This window comes from Heliangelus exortis, chromosome 5, assembly GCF_036169615.1.
Source record: "Heliangelus exortis chromosome 5, bHelExo1.hap1, whole genome shotgun sequence".
Lineage (NCBI taxonomy): Eukaryota > Metazoa > Chordata > Aves > Apodiformes > Trochilidae > Heliangelus > Heliangelus exortis.
The window spans coordinates 11,086,430-11,108,823 of record NC_092426.1 but is presented as its reverse complement, the minus strand read 5'-3'; positions in this window follow the sequence as shown (position 1 = coordinate 11,108,823).

Sequence of the window (22,394 nt, the reverse complement as noted above, 5' to 3'; positions counted from 1 at the left end):
CAAAAAAATCAGAATGACCAATTAGCTGAATGTCTACATGAACTTTAAAGTTTTATGAACAATAATTGACTTAATTACTTCAATTAATACTAACAGCCTATGGACAGGATAGGAGGAAGTATTATTGGTGATAAAAATTAGTCAGGACAGTCAAATATAAAACTCACCGCTAGCGTCTGCAGATGAATTGTATTGCACTGAGCAACAGGAAATAAAATTCATTAACTACAAAGACAGTATCTCTGACTCTGGAATTTCCTGAACTGCAAACTGCTGGAGCTCGGGAGAATATTCTGACAAACGAACAATACGTGATTGCCCTGTTCTAATGTGTTTTTTCTCCAACAGCATTTTATTTTAGCCAGTGTTGGAGGCAGGAAACTGGTGTAGAGTAACCTTTGGTCTAACCTAATATATCCATTCTGATGTTCTTAAAGTGGACAGTGGATGGATAAAAACAACGAAGCCAGCATAACACATAAGGCAAAGACATATAAAAAGATGGTCTCTTAAGCATTACCATAACGAGAGGAAGTCTTGGAGTCATTATGGATGTCTTTGAAAATAGAAGCTCAATATACAATAGGATTCAAAAAAGGCAAGCAACATGAACTACTAGGAAAGAGACAGAAATAATTTTGAGACAATGGAAACCTACCATGTTCCCAACATCTAAACAGTGTGTGGTTCTGACATCCCTTCTCAAAAAATAAAATAAAATTAAAAAAAAAAAACAAAACACCACAAACCTATAAGACTATGATTTTAGTTTCTAAACAATTGCAGTTTCTATGAAACCACAGAAAGAGTACGAGAGATAAAGAGGTCTGGAACAGCTTTGCAGAAGGGAAACAAAACACACCAAGATACTTCACTTCAAAAAAAATCCAGACTGAAAGCAAAGGATGACTAATGTTGAAATGACTAATGTCATTCACACATTTAAGACAGTTAACAGAGAAGGATAATCTGTTATTTGTTACTCTGCAAAAAATAAGGCTCACTAAAACAAAATTCTCACATAGCAGGTGAGAAGCAATATTAAACTTGATGAACCTTTGGTCTAATTTCATGTGGCAGATTCTAGATTCTATATTCTAAATGACGTGAAATAAATGAGGTCAAGAACTTATATGAAAATAATGTAAATACAGTGGATGTTCACAATTACTATAATTATTTATATCCATTTTATGTATGTACTAAAAGTTGAAGCAGATTAGTAATTAGAGTTCAGGAAAACCACAGTATTTCTATGTAAAATTCTTTCACCTTATTCTTAAAGTACAAATCTATCAGAAATTTTCAGAGACAGGATACAGGACCATCTGAATTTTTATATTCAGATGAACATAAACTGAAAATCTTTTAAGTTCTGACTTTCCACCATTTCAGAATAATTTTCACTTCATAGAGCAACATATTATTGCAGGCAGTAAATTTACAAGTTCTTGTTTATTCTTCTGTATTGCCAATGTTTCTCAAACTTATTCCCCAGGCCTATTTCTTTAAAAATGTACTACTTGTCATAACCTTCTGCCCAAGCATGCCCATGTTTTTTCTTGGATTTTTGTTTTGGTTTGGTTTGGCTTTTTTTCTTATTTAAAAAAATTCCAAAAAGACTTAGGAACACTGTGTAAACAGATTTAATAAGCTGAACTCAATCGTGACTTCTCCAGTTACATTTTTTGGCAGAAAATGCCTTTCTGAGTTTCTATTTCATTAAGATTCACTTAATACAACCAAAGCTGAGTAGACTTTGATCCACAATTACAGAGTTAAAATATAGGGAGGAAAAATAATGCTGGGAAAATGCTCTCTTGGCAAATAAAAGCTGGAGCAAATTAATCCCACCAATTTCCCACCTTTAATGAGTTTAAATCTTGCCATTGCTAATAATGCTGAAATAGTTATTAACATTTATATAAATATAATTAGAGAAGGCCTTTAGACCTGCCAGTAGGATCGGAAGTTATTGGAACTTTTATCACATGAGCAAGATCAAAACCAAAGCAGCTATACTCCTTTTTTTCTTTTGCATTAAGTAGCTTCACAGCCCAAGCATCTGACTTTCGTCTTGACTTAAAGTACTTGGCTTTAACCCAAAAACAGGTTCAAATAAGGTTCTTTGATTCCACACACATGCACATACACACGTTCTTTTGAGCCACCTCCTTGCATGCAGGAATCAGCAAGAGTTAACAGCAGTCAGTTTCTCAAAACATGTTCAGCACTTTGCAGAACGTGGCCCTTTATCCTTATTTGCCCCCTTGTACAAGCTTCATTCTCTTTTTGCCAGTTCTACTAACAATGTTCTCCTGCAACAAAAAAATACTGTCAAAAGCCCACTGGTGCCTACTGTCATCTTTCCTTGAAGTGCTACACAGCTGATATCCCCAAGTTACCTCATGTGGTTTCTACATTCTATACCATCAGTTCTGGAAACTAAGATAATTCTGAAATACAGGACAATAATTTGGAAGACTGGAAAACTCTTCAGTAAATACAGTCATAATTTTTCCATGAGATATTATTCTATGGTAGTCTATATGGAGATCTCTATCTTCAAACACAGCAGGACTGAATTTGCTTGTGATCCTAAAATGTGGAGTACAGTTTACCCTTGTCATCCAGTTCCCCTTATTTTGGTCAGACTAAAAATCTGTCCAAACTGAAACCTTTCTGGTTGCATCATTCAACACAAATGACAGCATTAGATGGGTGGGGAAATAGGAATGATATACACCCAGACTTGGTTTTACAGTCACTTAGGATGCATGTCTATATCCAGGAGCCAACAGATGCCATAGTAGAATACAACAGCTTTTGTACAGCAGTTCTATATGTTTAGTAGTTATGAGGACTTAGAAAATCCATGAGTCTTCTGGAACCCATTTGCAGATCATCAAATTTACTGCAAATCAGCCATTAGTGCCTGAAAGCTGCATTCCTAAAAGTATGTTTAGATTCCAAAATAAAAGCAACCAACTTTTCAGAAAACAGTCCGCAATTTAATTGTTTAGGAGCCTATAAAGGTGTTAAGGAACCACATTTTATCACCTAAGCTTGAAAATATTAGTTCAAATGTTTTTGTCTTTATTCCTAGAGGTCACACGGCATTTAACTATATAAACATTCAGTTTACTAATTCCTTTAAAATTCTGTTATGAAAGTAGTAGCACTTTAACCTCACTAAATCCTTGGTCCGTACCCAGGCTTTCCCTACTATAAAATACTGGTGATTCGCAATTCCAATGGGGTTTTTTGTCCAATTGTTGCGTGCATTAGTAAATAAAAACAAGTTACATTGTTTCTGTAAGTATCAGGAGCACTTTTCTACAAATATCAATATGTTTTTTAGAATTATTTGATACATCTGTTAATGCCAAGGAGAACTCTGCTTGTGCAAGGACAGCCACATCAGGGACTAGTCAGGAATATGTAAAAAGCAGAGTACTGTGACTAATGTTGCTAATGCCTCTTTACACAAGATTAGAGAGTCACATTCTCAAATCCTGAGGGGAATTTGGCTTAGTAGCTCACCCTTGTAAGGAATAGAATGTAAGGTGCTAAAAACATTTATTTGGCAAGAAACAGTCCAAGACACTTATGAGGGTAAAATAATTTCACAGTAGGTTGGGTCAAACCATACGAAACAATTTGGAAGTTAATGAAGAAATTGAACAGTGCTGTGATTAACAGAGAGATTGACATTATTGAGTCAGGTTTTTCATTTCTCCAAAAGAAATGGGATCAGTAACAAACTCACTGCATGACATGTTTCTCCAAGTATTTACTTAACTTGTTTCTGTAGGGGAGCAAATTATTTAGAAAATTAACATTATAAACAACAAATCTTTTAATAAAAAAAAAAAATTGTTAGATTGTAGTATCCTGTCAGGGTTTTTAACATCTGGTAAAAAAATATTAATAGCAATAGGTTTTCTGTAGACCCTAATTAAACAAACACACACCATATAAGATTATTACTTAGTTAAATATTTTTGAATAAGAAAAAATTTTAAAGCTATGACCATGAAGAATTTATTGATAAGAAAAGTTTTTTATAGCTGTATCAATGAAAATTAGGAATTCTGACCTGAAGAGCACAGGTGCTGATGTTATTACTCAGAAATATGTTTTAGAGTATTATACCACATATACAACATGCAATATTATTTTAAAAATCAGAAGAAAGGACATAGCTTCTATTTCAGTATCACCAGTCAGCTTCTTTTTCCTCATGTAAAATTTGAAATCCCTTCATCAGAATATACCATCCTGTACCCTATGTCTGTGTTGAATCAAGGGAGGATCTATCCCTTTTATAAGCCAAATTCTGATTTATACCATACCTATAGATATTTCTTTGAAAGTCTGCAGTGGAAAAATTATGTGGTATTTTTTCCTTGCAAATTACACGAAGATGTACATTGAAAATGGTTTAATTTTCAAAAATCATGGCAAATTAATTAATTAAAAAAATAAACCATCATATAAAATTCAGTACTTAGTCATAAAATTTCTTCCAGCTTTTCTTAGTAAACACATAATTTTCAGACTTTGTATTATGGCAAAGAAAAAGGCTGCTCTATTCTAGAAACATTAATCAGTAGACAAATAGTCTAACTCGACAGAGAATTCTTCTCTCTAGTTCTACATTATAAAGACTACTTTACAGCTACATTTCATTGTATTTCTTTAACTTTTTAAGGCTCTTATGCATCCTATTCAGTTCCAATAAATTCTCAGCACATGCTTGTATGATCTGTCTATTCAATTTACAATAAAAAGTTATTCTTAATACTTTCCAAGTATTTAACTTGGGCAGTAATACACTTTAGAGTGAGTTGATACTGAAAGTTTCATGTCAAATCTAACAGAGCAGAAAATGAAATCACTGAAGACAGATTCTCAGATTTGTTGTCACTGCTCTGCCACGTACTGTTGGTTTATTTTCTCTAACTTGAGATGTCAGGGCCCTTTTTAAGACTGATTGCTTCCAGATGTATGGGATAGTGTCAGCAGAAAGAGAAGGCACACTTCCCACTGGCATGACTGAAATTGTAGTGAAAAAGCAGCCCCTGCAAATCAAAGTCAGTCTCTTCAGTGTACTTGCTCCTTCTGACCTCTGAATTTTTTGTTATTATGTTTTCAGTCAACCACCAGAAAAACAAAGACATTTTGCCTGTGCAATTTCTTAGCCAATGCAATAGAGCTCTGTTTGCTGCCTTGCTCAGGGTAAGGCAATATCTTTATTCACACTGAAGAACACCTGCTCTAATGAACTGAATTCAGAAAAGCTGTCTGTAAAGTGACATATTCACAATACAAAAGATCTAATATTCTAATACTTGCATAAAGCAAGCTGCTGCACCATAACAGGGCCTGCGTTGTGCAGTTATTACTGGAAATAGAGTGTGACTTTACTAGAGTGCAAATTCACATTCTCCATATCCTTAGTATCCAAATACTATTTCCACATAACATTATAACTCTTCAGCAGCCAATGAGAAACACATTTGAGTACATTGTCTCCTGTATTTTTAAAGATTTCTATTAGAAGAGAACACTATACCATTACTGTTCTCTTTTTGTGTATATGAGCAGGCAGCCCTAATTTTGAGTACACAAGATGAACAGTGATGTAGGTCAGCAGAGAAGGACATTACCCAACAAGCTTTGGCTTTGCTTCCTGTTGTATTTGTCCTGCTAATTTAGTTCTGAAAAGCTAGTAGTCAAGTCCCATTTGGAATTATGATAATAGATAAGCAAGTCTTCATTTACTGCAGAGCTCTTCTAATACCAATTCTACACTCCAGCGAAACACCAAGAAAAATACTGCACTGGAGTCCTAAGAAATAAACCACAAGACTACAGTGCTCTACAGTTAAATATAATGTTTCCAAATGTTTCAGAATAATTCTTAAATTCCTGCATCTGTATTTACATGGACATTTTTGCAATTAAGAACATGTGAAACTGTAAATTGTAATTAACGTTTGGTTTATTGTACTGCCCACTACATAAACCCAGGCTCCCTTTTCAGGGCAAAATATGTACAAAGAAAACAAAACATAATCAGAAAACCACTGATAGAGTAAACAAGTGACTATGCATTTTTCAGTAACATAATATCAGCTTAATTTGGTTTTAGTCAACAGGAACACCAAAACACATAGTAATACCTGTACCAGTAAACTCCATCTTCTTCTATCCTTAAACTTACTAATTCTTAATAATACACAGAATCTAGAAACAGAATTTAAGAGAATAATCTAAGTGGAAGAATAAACAGGAGACAGACTCACTTTGGTGGTACAGAGCTATTGAAGAGACTGTGGCACTAAGATCATAGTTTTTTCACTCTTTCTACATTGGAGGCTTATTTCAACATAGTTTAAGAGAAAATGAGCACAGATTTGATCACCTATGATGGCCTGTTTTCACACAAGCAGATTGAAATCTGTTGCCAACATAAAAGTTCCCTTTCACAGATCCTCACAAGCATTTCTCTCAGAACATCTGGGTATTGTTTTTCCCTGCCATTATTTTTCATTTTGTTATCTGCAGAACACATGTAGCAGAGGCTGAAATTCATAAAAATCTATATTTCCTATTGACATTGCTCACCTTTCAGAGAACTAAAAGAAAAAGGGCAATTCAATCTTCATTACCATCCGTTGTTAATATATTCTGCCAGCAAACTACAAGTTTGCATTTTCCATAGTTAGCCAACCTGCAATGTAAACTCCTGCCTATACTTTTGGCAACTGGACATGTGGTTAATTCATGAAACAGTGCTGTTATCTGACATTACATCATATTTTGTCACTAGCAATGCAAACCGGCATTAAAGTGACAAATCAGAAGCACAAGGCTCTGCAATTCCCCTCAAGCCACTGAATAACATCCTCCAAGTGTAACATCTGAACTCTTCACACACTTTAAAAATAACACTGTTCATTACATAATTATATCTTAGTGGGGTACTCTTTACACATCTAATAGTTTGTATTAACACTTTTAAAATAGTTGTCTCATTCAAGAGACTAATTATAGTTCTGTCACATATTTTACATTTTCACATTGCCATTTACCATTGCCATTTATAGCATTATAGCAAACACTGCTTGAGGAGACTGTGGAAAAATGAAAAGATGACAAAGATGAAAAGACAATGACTTCTCCCCATGCTCGTGAACATTTAAGATCAAGTATCTCCTTCGGTCCAAGTACAAACTTCCAAGAAAATAAAATCTAATACAAATATTTTGTAATACAATTCGAATGCTAAGAAAAAGAATAGCACATTTTTAGGTTTTTACTTCTGCTTTTCTTTTTTAAGAACAATTCACATAAAATTTAAGAAAATATTTACCTTTAATTCTTTGTACAGATATCAGAAAAAAACATGGAACAGTAGGAAAAAATACACTTGTGAATTAAAGTAAGTTTATAAAGTACAAGTAGTTTTATGAGTTCAATAATATGTGTCAATTTCAGTATAACTTCTTTAGTATACACTGGATATATTTTACAGTGTATTCAGTTGTAAGGTTTAAAAGGTAAAATCTCTTGTCCTAAAATGTGTTTGCTAACTGTCTGGGTGTGAAGAAGGGAAATGAAAGCTATGCTGTCCTCTAACTGGACCTGATATACACGTGAGCAGGCTGTATGCCAAATGGTCTCTAAAAGTCAAATCATAATAATAAAAACATCAGCATGTTCATTCCCAGATGTTCTACTCATCACTTGCAGAAATTATTCCATACAAAAACCTAGAGATGTGTCCTTGACTGGGTCATCTGTTTCCTGCTTCCACTTGGTCATAGATTTCTACATCATACATTTATATACATCACATACAGAATTTGATTAATTATTTCTTGATACGTCATATAAAACAAAACTCTGAACTTATAAATAGTACAGAGTTTATACTCTGTGGCCAGCATATTATATTTTCAACACATAAACCAATTCCCATTAATGTAAACTGAGACTTGTGTTAACACATACTGCCACTAGAGGATAGTGTTGTCATATTGCTAGGAACATACATTAAGTACATGAAATGATGAAATTGTGAAGTTCAAGTTGCTTACTTTCTAAAGCCAGCAACAAAAAAAAAATGAAAGGAAAAAATATATTTTAATTAATTATTTCTTTTGCCTGATAAACCCTGAAGCCTTAAAAAAAAAAAATCATGTCATAATTTCTTATTAGTTTGGACTTAGTAATTATTTACATGCTATTTGTCTTCAAGTAAGTGAAATGCATGCACCTCAGGCTGCATATGCTACCTGGGAATCTCTTGGAAGGATGCAGCCCTTGTGCAGTGGTCTGAAATACAGCAGATAACCAAACTTTATTGTAGCAGTGCTGGAAATACATGATTTATTTCTGATATGTCTGTGAAATGGGACACAGATCATGACAACCTAAGCTGTTCTAATGGCTTGCTGTCACTTCTCTACTCTTTTATCTGGAGTTCTTCCTTGCTCTGTACTGATCCTTTCAGCACATCCTTTAGTCAGTTTTCTGTTGTTTTAGCCCTCTAAACTGATTTACAATGACCAAAGAGGTAGTGCTCAACACAAAGTGCAGGAATACAATTCCCCAGCAATGAGTAGCACAAAACCCATTTCAAATTAAACTGTTTTGTAATCAGAGTCTAGAAATAGTGCATCTCTACTTAAAAATCCATATGTTTCCACTGCAGATAGAATTAATCGATGGAAATAATAAATTTTTTTATTGAGCTGAAAAATTAATCACAGAAATTATCTCTCTAAAAACAGGTATAGACCCTTTTAACCGGTGCCATATACAATAGAAAGAGGCCTTTGAAAAATGTTGCCACTTAGTTGTACTATCAAAATAATTTAATCTGCTTGATAAAAAGTGAGGTTATTGGTGAAAGTTACAGGTGTCAAACTTGAAAACTGGCTGACAGCCTGCTGAGGATTAGGAGCCAAATCAGGCCAAGATCAGCTATACTCACTTATGGCAGTAAAAGGGAGTAAGAAACTTACCTCTCTAGTACATTGCTTATACCTCTACTTGGGCAAAACAGAAATAAATCAGGTTCATTTCAATTGAAACATGCAGACAGAAATTAGGAAAAAAACAAACAAAACCAACAACAAAAAAACGTGACCAACCAAACAAAAACTTGCAGAAGTTTGAGTACACCGAATCGAATAAAAATGCTGTAGTAAATTGCTGCCATCAGGAATAAGAAAGGAAAGGAGAAAAACTCCCAGCCATCTCCTGAAGCTCTTCCTGCTGCAATACAGCTGTAATTTCTCCATGTTCAGATTAAGAATTCTAATTTCTGGGAAAAAAATCTAAATCTAAATTTAGTCTGCTGATGATGTGGACATTCTTCTTCAACAGAGGGCCAGAACATATTTTACACACTCATTTTCTGCAACTGAAATCTGCAGTGGAATATAGTGAAGTCACTTAGACTTATGCTTGGCACACTGAACATTATAGTGTTCAGAACTAGAAAGCATTTTTCCTTAATTTATCTTATGTATCCATAATAAATGCTTATATCACTAGCATGACAAAAAATAATGTGTGTAGTTACTCAGTTAGTTTGTATTATTTTAATTTAAAAAGTCAATAGGTTTACCAATTATATTTATAGAAGAGCACCATCCAGAGAAAAAAACTAGCAGTAAAAGTGGCTTAGAAAATGAGAACTATGAGAGAGTTTAATCTGAGAAAGTGCAGGACTTAATGATTCACTTGATACATGAAAGGTATTTATAAAAATATGATCATCTAATGCTCTGGGTATCCACTAAGAGAAGGACTAGAAGCAGTAAAGGAAATATTCATTCTTATATTGTGAAGAACCAGAACATATATTATGACAATTATGCAATGGATTGGAAGCCAAGAAACAGACCCATTAAGAAGGCTGTAAAACATTCTTTTCCAAAGATTTTCCTGTAAATTTAAATGTGCTTGTTATAAACTATTCAGAAAAAAGAAAAAAAAAAAAGAAAAAACAAAAAACACCACAAAAAACTGGCAAGAGCAATAGGTTACCCTGGATTATTTCTTCATGCATGTTCCATCCTTCCTACATATTTATAATTCTTTTATAATCCTAATCTGTCGTGACACAAGAATCTCCACTCATTTAAAACATTGTAAAATCAAAACAAACTGAGAAAGTGGCATTGTATCAGACTGGCCCACTCATATTATTTGCAATAATAATATGACAATTTTAGGAAAAGACATCTGAAAAAGGTATTATTCATTAAGAAAAAAAACCTGTCATGTGTCTTGGATTATTTTTTTTTTTGTTATAAACACATCCACTTAATACACTTTCTCCGTGCTCTTGTGCAAAAATCACCTTATAAATTCTCTTATCTCTTCTCAGCTATCAGTTCATCAGTAACATCAGTAAACACTGAATCTTGGAAACTCTCCTAACAGTTTCTGAAAGTTTTTTCACAGTACTGAAAGCAGTCACTAGAAACAGCTGTTACAAAAGAAACTAAATTCTTCAGCTTTGCCAGTCCACAACTGAAGCACGAGTCTTCCACATAGAGTGATTTAAATTCAGTTAGAACTAGAACTTTTATTAAACTTCATTAGGTCATCTTAATTTAAAATCAAGAGAATCTGAGCCACTTTGAATCCAGCAAATTCCAGTAACATTTTACATGGACTTTTCCTGTGAACTGCTTCTTAATGCCTTAAGTTTAGAGGCCAAAACTACCCTACTGTGTTTTTTCTAAATGTATTATTGCAAATGTAATAATAGATTTTTATAGCAACATATGTTAATAGTCATTAAAGTCTACTGTTTGCATATGATAGTTGAGCAACAAATTTCTCTGTATGATCTCCACACTCTTAAGAAATCTATAAAATCTGTCAGATCTTCTGACACTCCACGCTATGAAGTGTTTCATTCTGATTATGTTGGTTTTTTCCATGACTGATAAAACTTGTTTTCAGTTGTAGTTCTCATTTTCTCAGAAATTATCATTTTCTCTGAAGCCTTCATATGCAATTTAATAGCTGTTGTCAGAACATGTGTCCTCGATTGCTCAATTAAGTCATTGCTACTATTATTACATAATATTATTATATCTAACAAGACTCTTGGCTTAAGGTGTAAGTGTTCATATTTAGTCTTGGTTTTTAAATGTACATTATTAAGCAACTGTAAATAGTTAACTGCTGCTAGTTGATCTTTACAGAAATGACAAACAACATCCATTAGTCCAAATACATAGTCAACAGAGATATTAAATTCTGATTGATTAAATATTTTTAACCCGCATTAAGACTATTTTTGGCTTTTGTTTGGGTAAGGAGACCTGAAACTGAACTTCATGTGAGCATGACCCCTCACACATTAACCAGGGGTACAAGTTGAATTTTTCCTAGAATTTAATCAGCAAGTTGCAGAAGTATTAAGAAATGCAAGAACACAGATTATTTTCTCGTGTTTCACCATTCAGTCTCTTGACTTTTGTGATACTGCTATGAAACATGTATTTTAATTGCAAGTGACTATGAAAGACCTGGATTTTTAATGTCAGGACAACTGGTTTTTCTAATTCAGACATTCTTTGTATTACCTAACAAATAAAAAAAAAAGCACATTTAATTTCCCATTTTGTTAATACAGAAGCTATATCTGGGGTTGTGTTTGACTTCAGGATTAACTTACACCACTAAGTCAGGGTTGTGAGAAATAGCTGGTTGTGTTGGTAAAAGTGCTAGAACAGATGTAGCAATGATAATACCAAAAATGAGACACAGTGTCTCTTACTTGAACAATTACAGTAAGTATGACTGCAAAAAAATCCCCTCCTAAACCAGTTCAAAATCCATCTGTACCTGTTTATTTATACAAACTTTTTAAGGTTTCTTACATGAATACTAGAAAAGGCCTTGATGCTGGTTCTGGTCCTGGAGGTCAAAAATAAAAAAAGGGAGAGCAGCAGGGAGAGCAGTCTGCAGCAAATCCTTAGAGATTCTGTAATTCATGCTGCTGGTTACCTACCTATCAGGCATTGGTTGCCATAGCTCCTACATCCCTCTCTACCGCAGTAATACAATCTTGAAGCCACAAAGGCATGAAAACTGCAGAGACCTGTATAAGAGATAAATGGCCAAACCTTTGGGTGTTCTGGTCAGGGACACTGGCTGATATTAAAAAAATTAATAATAAAAAATCACAGATTAAAGAGAATTTTTATTTTGCAAATGTCTTGGGTTAGGGGCTACCTTAACCCATGGCCATTTTCTCCCAGGCACGTAACAACTTTCCCAGTCTAATTGTAAACAATCCATTCTAAGGAAAAAAAAGGATCAGTACTTCAGGAGAACAAGACTTTCAGAGACATTAAGAACTCAGCAGCTAATACTGTTTTGTTTTGGCTGCAGGCTTTAATTCTGGTGACTTTTCAGATCATATTGTTCAGTAATTTAAAAATAAAGCAACTCCCGCAGATGATAAGAATATAAATTACGGGTTTGAAAGGTTTAAATTCTAATCCAATAATTTTGCTTGCCTGGTGGAACTGTTAATTACAAATGCTAAAACACTGTCCAAACCAAAGAAAATTCTCTAGCTATTTCTTATCATTTTCCTGGCACTGACATTTCCAATGACTTTGACAGAGCTGTACCAATTTATAACAGCATTCACATCCCTGAGTCCAAAACATAGCTTTACACATTTCATAGCATTAAGATATTTATATTACCAAGTACTGTATCAACAAATACACTAAAATTAGTCTAGTTGTGTTAGTTGAAATAAACTCTGATACAAGCTATTCTTTTTTTGCTCACACTCCCTATTTTGCATAAGTATTTTGAAGCAGTGATAAAACATGTTAATGTAGTATAAATTCTCAAGCAAAAACTAAGCAACCTCATACTCATGGAACAATTTTAATGTCATATTGTAAGTTTTAATTCCTTTTTTCCCCTAAAACAGAAAATGCCATGCAAACTGCCACAGCTGCTATGGAGGTGTTAGAGATCAGAAGCTAAATAATGCTGAGATAGCTCATGCTGGAAGAACTAATAGCAACATAAAAGCTAAAGCACAGCCCTGGAATACATAATTAATGATGTTTTCCTTTCAAATCAGCAGATGGACACTGAACAGCTCAAGTGACTGGTAATGGGATACACAGCTTTTCATCTCCAAGTAACTGCTTCAGATCTACCTCATGTTGATTGTAACTCAGAGTTACCATTTGACAGGTAATTCTACAGCCAATATATAATATTTGGTCTTAGTCCAGCTTTTCCTGTGTCATCTGGTTAATAAAGCTGGCACACTTTTTTCAAACTCAGGGCTGAGCAGCCAAGAAGACTTGATTATTCTTTTATGCATAAAGGCTCAGCCATTAAATACAAGTTTGAAACCCAGGTACAAGTAGGACGATGGATTTAGCACATACTGCACTTGTTCAGCAGACGGTTTCCATTACTGTCTATCAGGTATTTTTTTCAACAGTTACACTAACTTTCCAAAAACCAACAACAAACTAAAGATAAGAAAATCAACCTGGGGTGAATGGGAAAACCTAACATAATGGACAGACTATTGCTTTCACAAATCTTGGCAAGAAGGACACAATGTGCTCTTTTGTAAGCTCAAGGCACGAGAATTTTCAGTAGTGATACAAACAAACAGTACGGATGCAAAAAAAAAGCATTGTACTGTCAAAAAAGCATTAATAAATTTATAAAAATCAAGTGATGTAACTCTGTTTTGCAGGAAGCCTAGAGAAGACTATTCTGAATAAAACTTACCATGGTCAGTAGTCTATATGAGCTTTCAATTGATTATAAGGTTTTTTCTTGTTTACTGAACAGAACCACACTTGTTTTCACAAAACCCACCTGAAATTGGTAGGCTTTCAAACCAGACCCAATCACTGCCAATATCACCTGGAATCTGAAGGCAAAATTGAAAAGAAAAATACCATCAGGGTATATTTTAAGTAAGTCTAGCAACATCATGCAATATCAAGCTTAGGGTCAGTATACAAAAGTGGTTTTTATGAGAATGCTTTTGAAAATATATCACACATGAAAGGGAATTATACATGTGAAAGAGCCACAGAGATTTAGTTGTCAGTCATAGAGTTGTTGAGTCAGAATTATTACAGATCCAAATCTATTACCTCTTTGACTGACATTATCTTAAAGTCTAACTTCTCTCGGCTCAGTACAGAAGATGATGATGGATGCTACAACAGTTTTCTGAAAGGAATCTATCTTTTAGGTTAAAGGTGGATGAACAAATAACTTAATTCTGCATCTCTGTATACCTATACAAACCCATTACAATTATACTTCAATAGAACGATTGAAACTTATTTTGTAATTAATATTATTTGTTATCACTATTATTAGAGTCACAGTCAAGATTGCCTCCCTCCTTATTCTGGTCACTGTAGAGACAGAGTGCAGCAAGGAGAAAAAAGTGAGATAAAATACATGTAAAAGAAGCAGAAACACAGAGATCAACTTGCCAAAATCTGACTGCAAATTAATGGTGAAACTAAGAATAAAATCCAGACCTTTCAAATCCCAGTCCTTTGCTGAGCTCACAGAGCATGCCCCTAGGCCTTTTCTAAGACATTTTTGTTATCCATCAGTGACTACTAATTGCAATTAATATTAGACCATAAAAAGAACTTTTAAACTCAAAGCAACTGAACTCACCACCTCTCAAAAATCCCCTTCCTCTGTAACATTTACAGAATAATCAAAAAATTGGCTAAGAGGCTCTTGAATATACCTGCTGTATCATATATATTCACAGTTCACTCAAACCTACAAGAACCTGTTAGTCTAGTTGGATATAGTATACCAGCTTCTGCAGCAAACAGCATGCACAGGAACATAATAGTCAATATCATAAATTATCAAATTTTAGTTTTCAGACCAAATGATACAGGATCTATAGACAGCTGAGCAGCCCAGAAATGCACAAAGTTTGAATGCATGCATCTGAGTGACAACTCAGTTTTTACATCTAGTAAGTAATGTATACAAAATAGATTTTCATTTTGATTGTAAAGCTTTTGTTCATTTTCTTTATAAAGCATTCAGCTAGGGAAGTACACTGCAAAATCAGACCTTACTGTGAAAAGGATACTTCCTTAATAGCAATTCATATATAGTGTCCTGATACTTCAGTCTTGAGTTAAAACCTCTAGTTGGTCCCATAATACAACTTAAAAAAAAAAAATCTTAAAAGATTAAAGATTAGCTATTGGTTTATCTAGTTTCTAACAAATTAGATAAATATTAAAATGCCTTAAAATATTTAGCAGAACTAAAATTCAAATCTAATTTAGTAAAGCAGGTTGCAAAAATCCAGTTAGCTTGGAGTGAGGAGTAGAATTTCTACATAAATGTATGCAAAGAATACTTTAGTTATGTATCTTACATCTCATTTACTTACATGCTTTATTTACCTTATTACCATTATCCCCTTTACATATTTGAAAAAAGCTTAAATTTAAAAGTGCCATGGGAATTGTGGATAGGCAGTTACCAATCTGTTTCTCTTATATGATAATAACAGGGATCTTCCATTTCAATTTATATTGAAAAGCAGTTAACTTTAGGTTATGTGCCTGCTAATTCTTTCTCTGAAACAAAAATAAAAGAATCCATGAAGTAATCTGGACACTAATAATAATAATAATACAAAGAGCTGCCCTTAAAACTATCTTGGCAACTGCTGTGAAAGGAAGAGAAAAACAGCTCTCACAACTGATTCTAGAATCAATGTTATATGTATATGGAACACTTCTCTAAACAGCCAAGGAACATATGAGCAGAGAGTCTTCTGATAAAGTTAGAAAGAAGCATGTAGGACAGCAATAAAAGCTGAAGCAGAGACATACAGCATGCTGGAGACATGAGTTATTTCGTGGGAATCAAAATCTGTAAGAACAGATGAGATTAATCAGTTCTGTTCACATCAATAAATGCCATTTTCATGGACAGGAAAAAAACAGAACAGCAAAAAGAAGAATGAAGTTTTTAAAAAAAAATTAAACTCTTTGCAAAGGGAATGCAACTATAAAGATAATGTGTCATGCTTCTGTGGAAGACATGCAGGCAAAAAATCTGTGTCAAAGGCCTTCTTTTTTGACTTCTTAATCTTCTCATATTATTGTCTCTGCTTTATTCACCCACCTGGTGTTCAAAAGAAAACCTAACATGCCTAACAAATGATGATATAAATGCAAATAAAACCATACCTATGCAGAATTTTTAAAATACATTCCAAATACAAGATGCAGATAAAGGTAACTTTGGAGCAACGTCTCTTTAGGCACACCAGAAAGTCAGTATGCAGCATGATGTAAATACAGAAGGAAAACAAATCTGTAGTTAAGTTTGTCTAACACTTCCTATTATAAGGTTCTAGTCAGAAATGCTTACCAACTTTGCCAATGTTTAATTACTCAGTCTAGATTATTTCAGAGTATCTGATTTATTTTTTTTTTTAAATGGAGCTGACACCTTCTAAAATGTGACTAAGCAAAAATATTCTGGTTTGGGAAAGCTGACAAATGCTTATAATTCCTGTGCTGAAAATCTGAATCTAGAATGGTGGATTGGGAGGTCTGCCATCTAGCAGAATCTGTGGCTGGATTATAGAGAAGGCCCCAAGCATAACTAAATCAGGAGGTTTTGAGTGCAGCAATGCTATCAATTTGAATCACCTGTTTTCCTCTTCATCAGCATTCACTTTGTGTGCATGCTTGATTATTCCTGGAATACAATTTGAGAAAAATAACAAGGCTTTGCCTCAGACAAAACCTAGAAGCCATTCAGTAGGTAGACAGCTGTAGAAAATGGTTTGACTACGAAGCCTCCCCCAACCTAGTCTAAGGGTTCAACATCATCCTTACAAGCCTTTTGCCTGGCATGCCCCTAAAACATGCCTCTTGAAGATGCTGTAGTAGCAGATAAATTGTATGCTGCAAGCATTTATCTTTTTATCTTGGGCAAACAAAAAAGGGTATTCATTATTAAAGAACCTTTCAAAATTATTCAGATGTCTCATACGCAGAGACAGACTTCAAGGTGCCAAGAGGAAGTCGGTGTGGCAAAGGACTCTAGACTATCACAGCTCTTAAAGAAAGGGGAACTTCGGCTGCAGGACACCCAGACCACTGACAGACATGTGGTAGAGCAGCTTGATGTCGGTCAGTTTCAGTGTAGCCTGAGGCAATGATCCTTAAAAACAAACTTTATCAGTGCCAAGGCACGCAGTAAGAACCGACTTGATCACGGGACGTGAGCACAGCAGAGGAGTGATATTTGTGCTGTGTATGTAAAAGGTTGTGGAGAGGCCTGCAGAAATCTACAGGATCCCTCCCAGAACTGCTCAGTGCAGACACAGGCAGCCTGCCCTAGGGAGAACAAGCCAAAGCTGTAATGATGGAATCCAGCACTTATTTTCTGGCCAGGAAACATGGATTGCTCCTGAAGCAGATCAGAAATCCTGAAGCAAATCAAAAGTCCACCTGAGGAGGTGAACACACCAGAGCATACTCAGAAGCAGACCTTCACCCAGCCACAAACACAGTACTTGCAGGGTTAAGTCCCAAGTATGCCTTCTGAGTGTGTCTTTCAACTCTTCCCACACTGAGATAAAAATAAATAGCTATATTAGCTATGACAAATCCTAAAAAAGGCAGAAAAAAAAGTATATAGTGCTGAAAGACAAAATCTTGTATGGCATCAACAGGAGGTACAATTAATTGGATTTCTTAATTCATTCTATAAATATCAGCTCAAATAGGATAAAAATGAAAATGTAGGCGTCTTGGTTGAAATCACCTTTATGTTACTAGTCTCACTCATCTGATAAAAAATATTCCCTTTCATATCATGTGGGAAGAGAGAATAGTAGTATGTGAACAGGAACATTGCACTTAACGCAGCAAAAACCTGGAATTGACAAAGACTGCTAAAACTTGCACCAGAACACACCATAATTATACTTAATTTGAATATTAAAAAGAGACGAACTAACAAAAATAAACTTGCTCCTTATACCCATCCAATAGATTTTACACAGATTATTTTAACATATTTTAAAGACTCTCTCAATTCATTATAACAAAATAAATAAACCCACAAAAAATAGTGGAAACATGCAAGCAAATATCCTAATTTCATATATATTACTAGCAGAGTTGCACCTCTTTGAGTTTATTTTCCTGGACAGCTTCCACTCCATGACATGCAGCAAAATCTTGCTTTTATGATCTTTTCATTTGCTCCACTGAGGCAGAAGAACATCAAGTGATTTGTACAAAGTGTTTCAATGGTACTATTTTTGTAATTCCCATCTCTATGGAATTTGAGTACCAGCACACAAGTGCACACACTTTTCATAGGAACTGGCAATCTGGAGAAGAAAAATGATTCATCCAGTTTAATAGCCTGTCTGTTTTGTCTGTCTTCTTTGACCATTACCTGAATTTCCACACATAGGTCATTTTAATACTTACTAACCACTGTGAAAACTGTGGCCACAAACAGATAAAATGCTTTAATTATCATTAGATATTAGATACAACTTGCCCAGAATATTATCGATTCTCCGTAATGATGCCAGCACAGGCTAAAGTAAATCTAATAATATTATTTTTTTTATTAAAATGAGGGGAAAAAATAAGAAAAAACAAATTATGCAAAAACCCTCAAAGAACTGCTCTTTGAGCAAAATCCAGCCAACTGATGCACAGCCAGTCCCCAAGCAATAGCAGCCCTGGTCAGCCTGCCCACCCCTCCATCCAGTTTTCCTGCTGCGCATGAAGTCATATGGTCTAGGATGTACTTTTGGACAGATAGGATCAGCTGTCCCCACTGTGTCACCTCCCAACTTCTTGGGTACCTCCAGCCTACTCACTGGTGGGGTGGGGAGCAGAAAAGGCCTTGACAGTGTGTAAGCACAGCTCAGCATCAACTAAAACGTCCTTGCATTAGTAACACTGTTTTCATTGCAAATCTGAAACATAACTAGCCCCATAAAAGCTAGCATGAAAAAGCAGACCTCTATCCCAGCCAAACTCAGCACAATGCCTCAATAACATTCTGCATGAGATCTCCACACTCATAATTAATGTTTTGTATGTTCATTTTAAAATTAAGTTGGCCTAAACAGAAATCCAGAATTAATGTTTTAATGAACAAGGTTCAGTATCAGGACAGCTACCAGCATATGTGTCATTTTCAACTGGTCCAGAAGCTCTATTTAAGCTCTGGCCTGAGCACCCAAACCTGGCCTGCTTTGTCTCTTATATCTGTATCCATCCCTGTCTCCTTCCAGCATGACTCATTGACTGATCTTTCTAGGTGGACTTCAGGCACACCTTGCAGATAGTCTTGTTATCTGGCTACAGTCTCCTGTATGAACTTTAAACCTATATTATAAGTACTCCTCTTCCTGGGCTTGTCTGCTGTATGATCAGACTTGTGTTATAGGTAGTTATGTCTCCATTCTGTTCTTTGGCCCTTTCTCCTGTTGTTCCTCAGTGGACTTCTTGGATGGATCCCTGCTGTAACCTTGCCTGGTCCCATACTGGTGACTGTCACCATCTTGGGCCCACTAGGATGGCATCCTGGTCAGAGGGGCCTTGACTCTGCTGTAGCCACACTTTGCTCCCACCTCTTTCTCTCTCATGCAGCAATCCTACTTCTGCTGCTCCCTGACAGAAAAGTCACAAGCAAGCTGACTTCTGGTCTTGCCAACAAGCCTCTGGGAACTTAGGGGGAAAGGAGGTTAACATGAGCTCTCACGACTCACTTGAAGGAAAAAGAGTCCTGAATTAGAAACTAAAGTAAAAAATCTCCAAGCAAACATGTTCTACAATGCTGTAATTACCTAAATAAGTGATAATGTTACTCACTACATTCAAAATGAAATATTGCCATTTTAAGAGGCAAGAAAGAGAATGAAAAGATTTAAGGACAAAACTCAAAGAAATCTGTATTTTGATGCAATACTTCCAAATAGTAACTGAAAATTCTTAAAGATGACTTAGATAGTATAATTAATCATGTGAACATATGGAGCAATATTACAGCTAGAAGGTAGCTATTATCAACGCTACTACACTAATATATGATTAATTATGTTTCTGAATGTGCACCTCTGGTTCTGTGTTAACCAGTGCTGATAAGTGCCATTTGTAAGTTTGTGGTCACACGCAGAGCTGAAATATCATGCTGTTTACATGAAATTCTAAAATTTGTCCTGTTACTCATTACTTCAAAAGAGTCTGACTTTTATACAGCATTGAATACATTATTTTTTAACCTTTACAATACAGCAGATCGTGACAGCAGAGCATTAAACACTAATGGAAATTTTTTAAAAATTATAAAAATTAAAGTCTTAAAATTTATATTTTAGAGCAGTCCAAGAATTATTTAATGCAGTTCAGGGTAGGCAGAATAAATCCATGCTAGTGGAGAAGGTTTCTGAAAGAAACTTCTTTGTGAAGTTGAGTATACTGCCTTTGCAGCTTTTGGTGCTAGAATCAGATTCTGTTGCTCATGCTGATGAAATAGTTATTCCCTTATTTAGTGCATCCAGATATAATCTGGCAGTTTCACAATTCCTGACAAGAAAGTTACCTTAACTAGTAGATTGGCCTGCACAAGCATGGAAAAACTGCTTAAATTTCAACACATCTGTTGCAGGCTCTTCACTGCCAGTGATGCTTCAGTTTTCAGCTCTCTCTCTACATGTGATAGAGAGAGCCAGAAAACAAGAGATCTGCCTCAGTCAATAAATAAGTGATTTGAGAAACAGCCTGCCAATGTGTGACAATTACGTATAGTGATGGCATTTCACTGGCTTCTCAAACCTTGTCCACAAGTGCAATTGCACAGTTTCAGTTGAGCCAAATCAACAGCTTGCTAGCAAAAGTTCTTGTTGTCTCCTGTCTTCCCTGTTCAGTTAGTTTTCTACCATTTTAGAAAGTTAAACTGGAACTTCATCTGATTAAAGTAGAGAGAGTGCATAGAAAGCAATAAAGCCATACAACTGGGAATCAAAGCTGTTATCCCTATCACAGTGACAGGGATCTCTCTGTTCAATAGACTCAGGTCAGAGCATGACTGCTCAACTGCTGTAAAACTGGAATTAAACCAACAAATTAAAACAAAAAAACAAACAAAAAAAAAACAAACAAAAAAACAAACAAAACAAATCAATTTTTAAAAAAAGAGAAAGAGAGAGAGAGAGAGAAAAGACTACCTAGTACAGTTGAAGAGGACTACCTGTGATTCATTGGCATGCTAGGCACTTGGCCCAGTTCCAAGCTATTAAATATTATCCAGGTGTTTTACACAAGACTTGAAATTATTGGCAAATTAACTTCTGTAAGTTTAGACAATTTAATCAATAGACTGAAAAAATGCAAATTGCCAGCTATGCTACATGCATCAGTTTTTGATATTTTAATTAAAGAGATAGCCTAATAAGTCTGAATCTATTCTGGTTTTTGAAAACATAGTTTTCATGAAACACGTACAGAAGTTAATGCAAATATTAACATAGTCATATTGACACTCATATTACATCACCTTATTTGCATAGTTAATCCTATTCTGTAGCTGAATAATTAAGCCCACAGTGATGTACCCCTGTAGTAAAAATAAGATTTCATCTTAGTGCCATATATCACTTGCGTTATCCTCATATTTTATGAACACTCTAGAGCATACAGATAGAACTGGTTTTTTTGTAAACCACCTCCATCCACTGATTATTTTGTGAAAAACACAATTGCTTTCTGTTACTGGTGAATAAGACTTTTCCCCAGCAAGTAATGTGAGGAGTTAAGTTTTCTCAAGTTTGTGCATCTGTGGCCACAAAGATAACCTCCTAAATGTTAACTGAGTCAGTGCCATCTTTTGAACATCCATTCAGTATGAGGTACTGAGTCAAGGTTTCCCTACTTACTACAAAATAAGGACAAACAATTTTTGCTGCTGCTGTTCAGAAGTATTTGGTTAATGATGACACTGATGGAGTTTTTCCATTATTTGGAAAACCTATGAGCACTAGCAAGCACAAAGGAGGCCAAGAGCCAATGAGAAACTCATTAAGCTGCTTAAACTGATCTAAATCTAGGCTGCTGAGGTCACATCCCGCCCCCGCCACATATTTCCACCCCTTCCCTTCAGCCAAAGCTCGTGTTTACAGAACCAGGTGGTGGTGTGCCAGATGAAGGGGAAAAAAAAAACAAAAAAAAACAAAAAACCAACCAACAAAAAAACCAACCCATCTTTTTTTTTGGGGGGGGAGAGTTTTAAACCTGATCAATTCTATT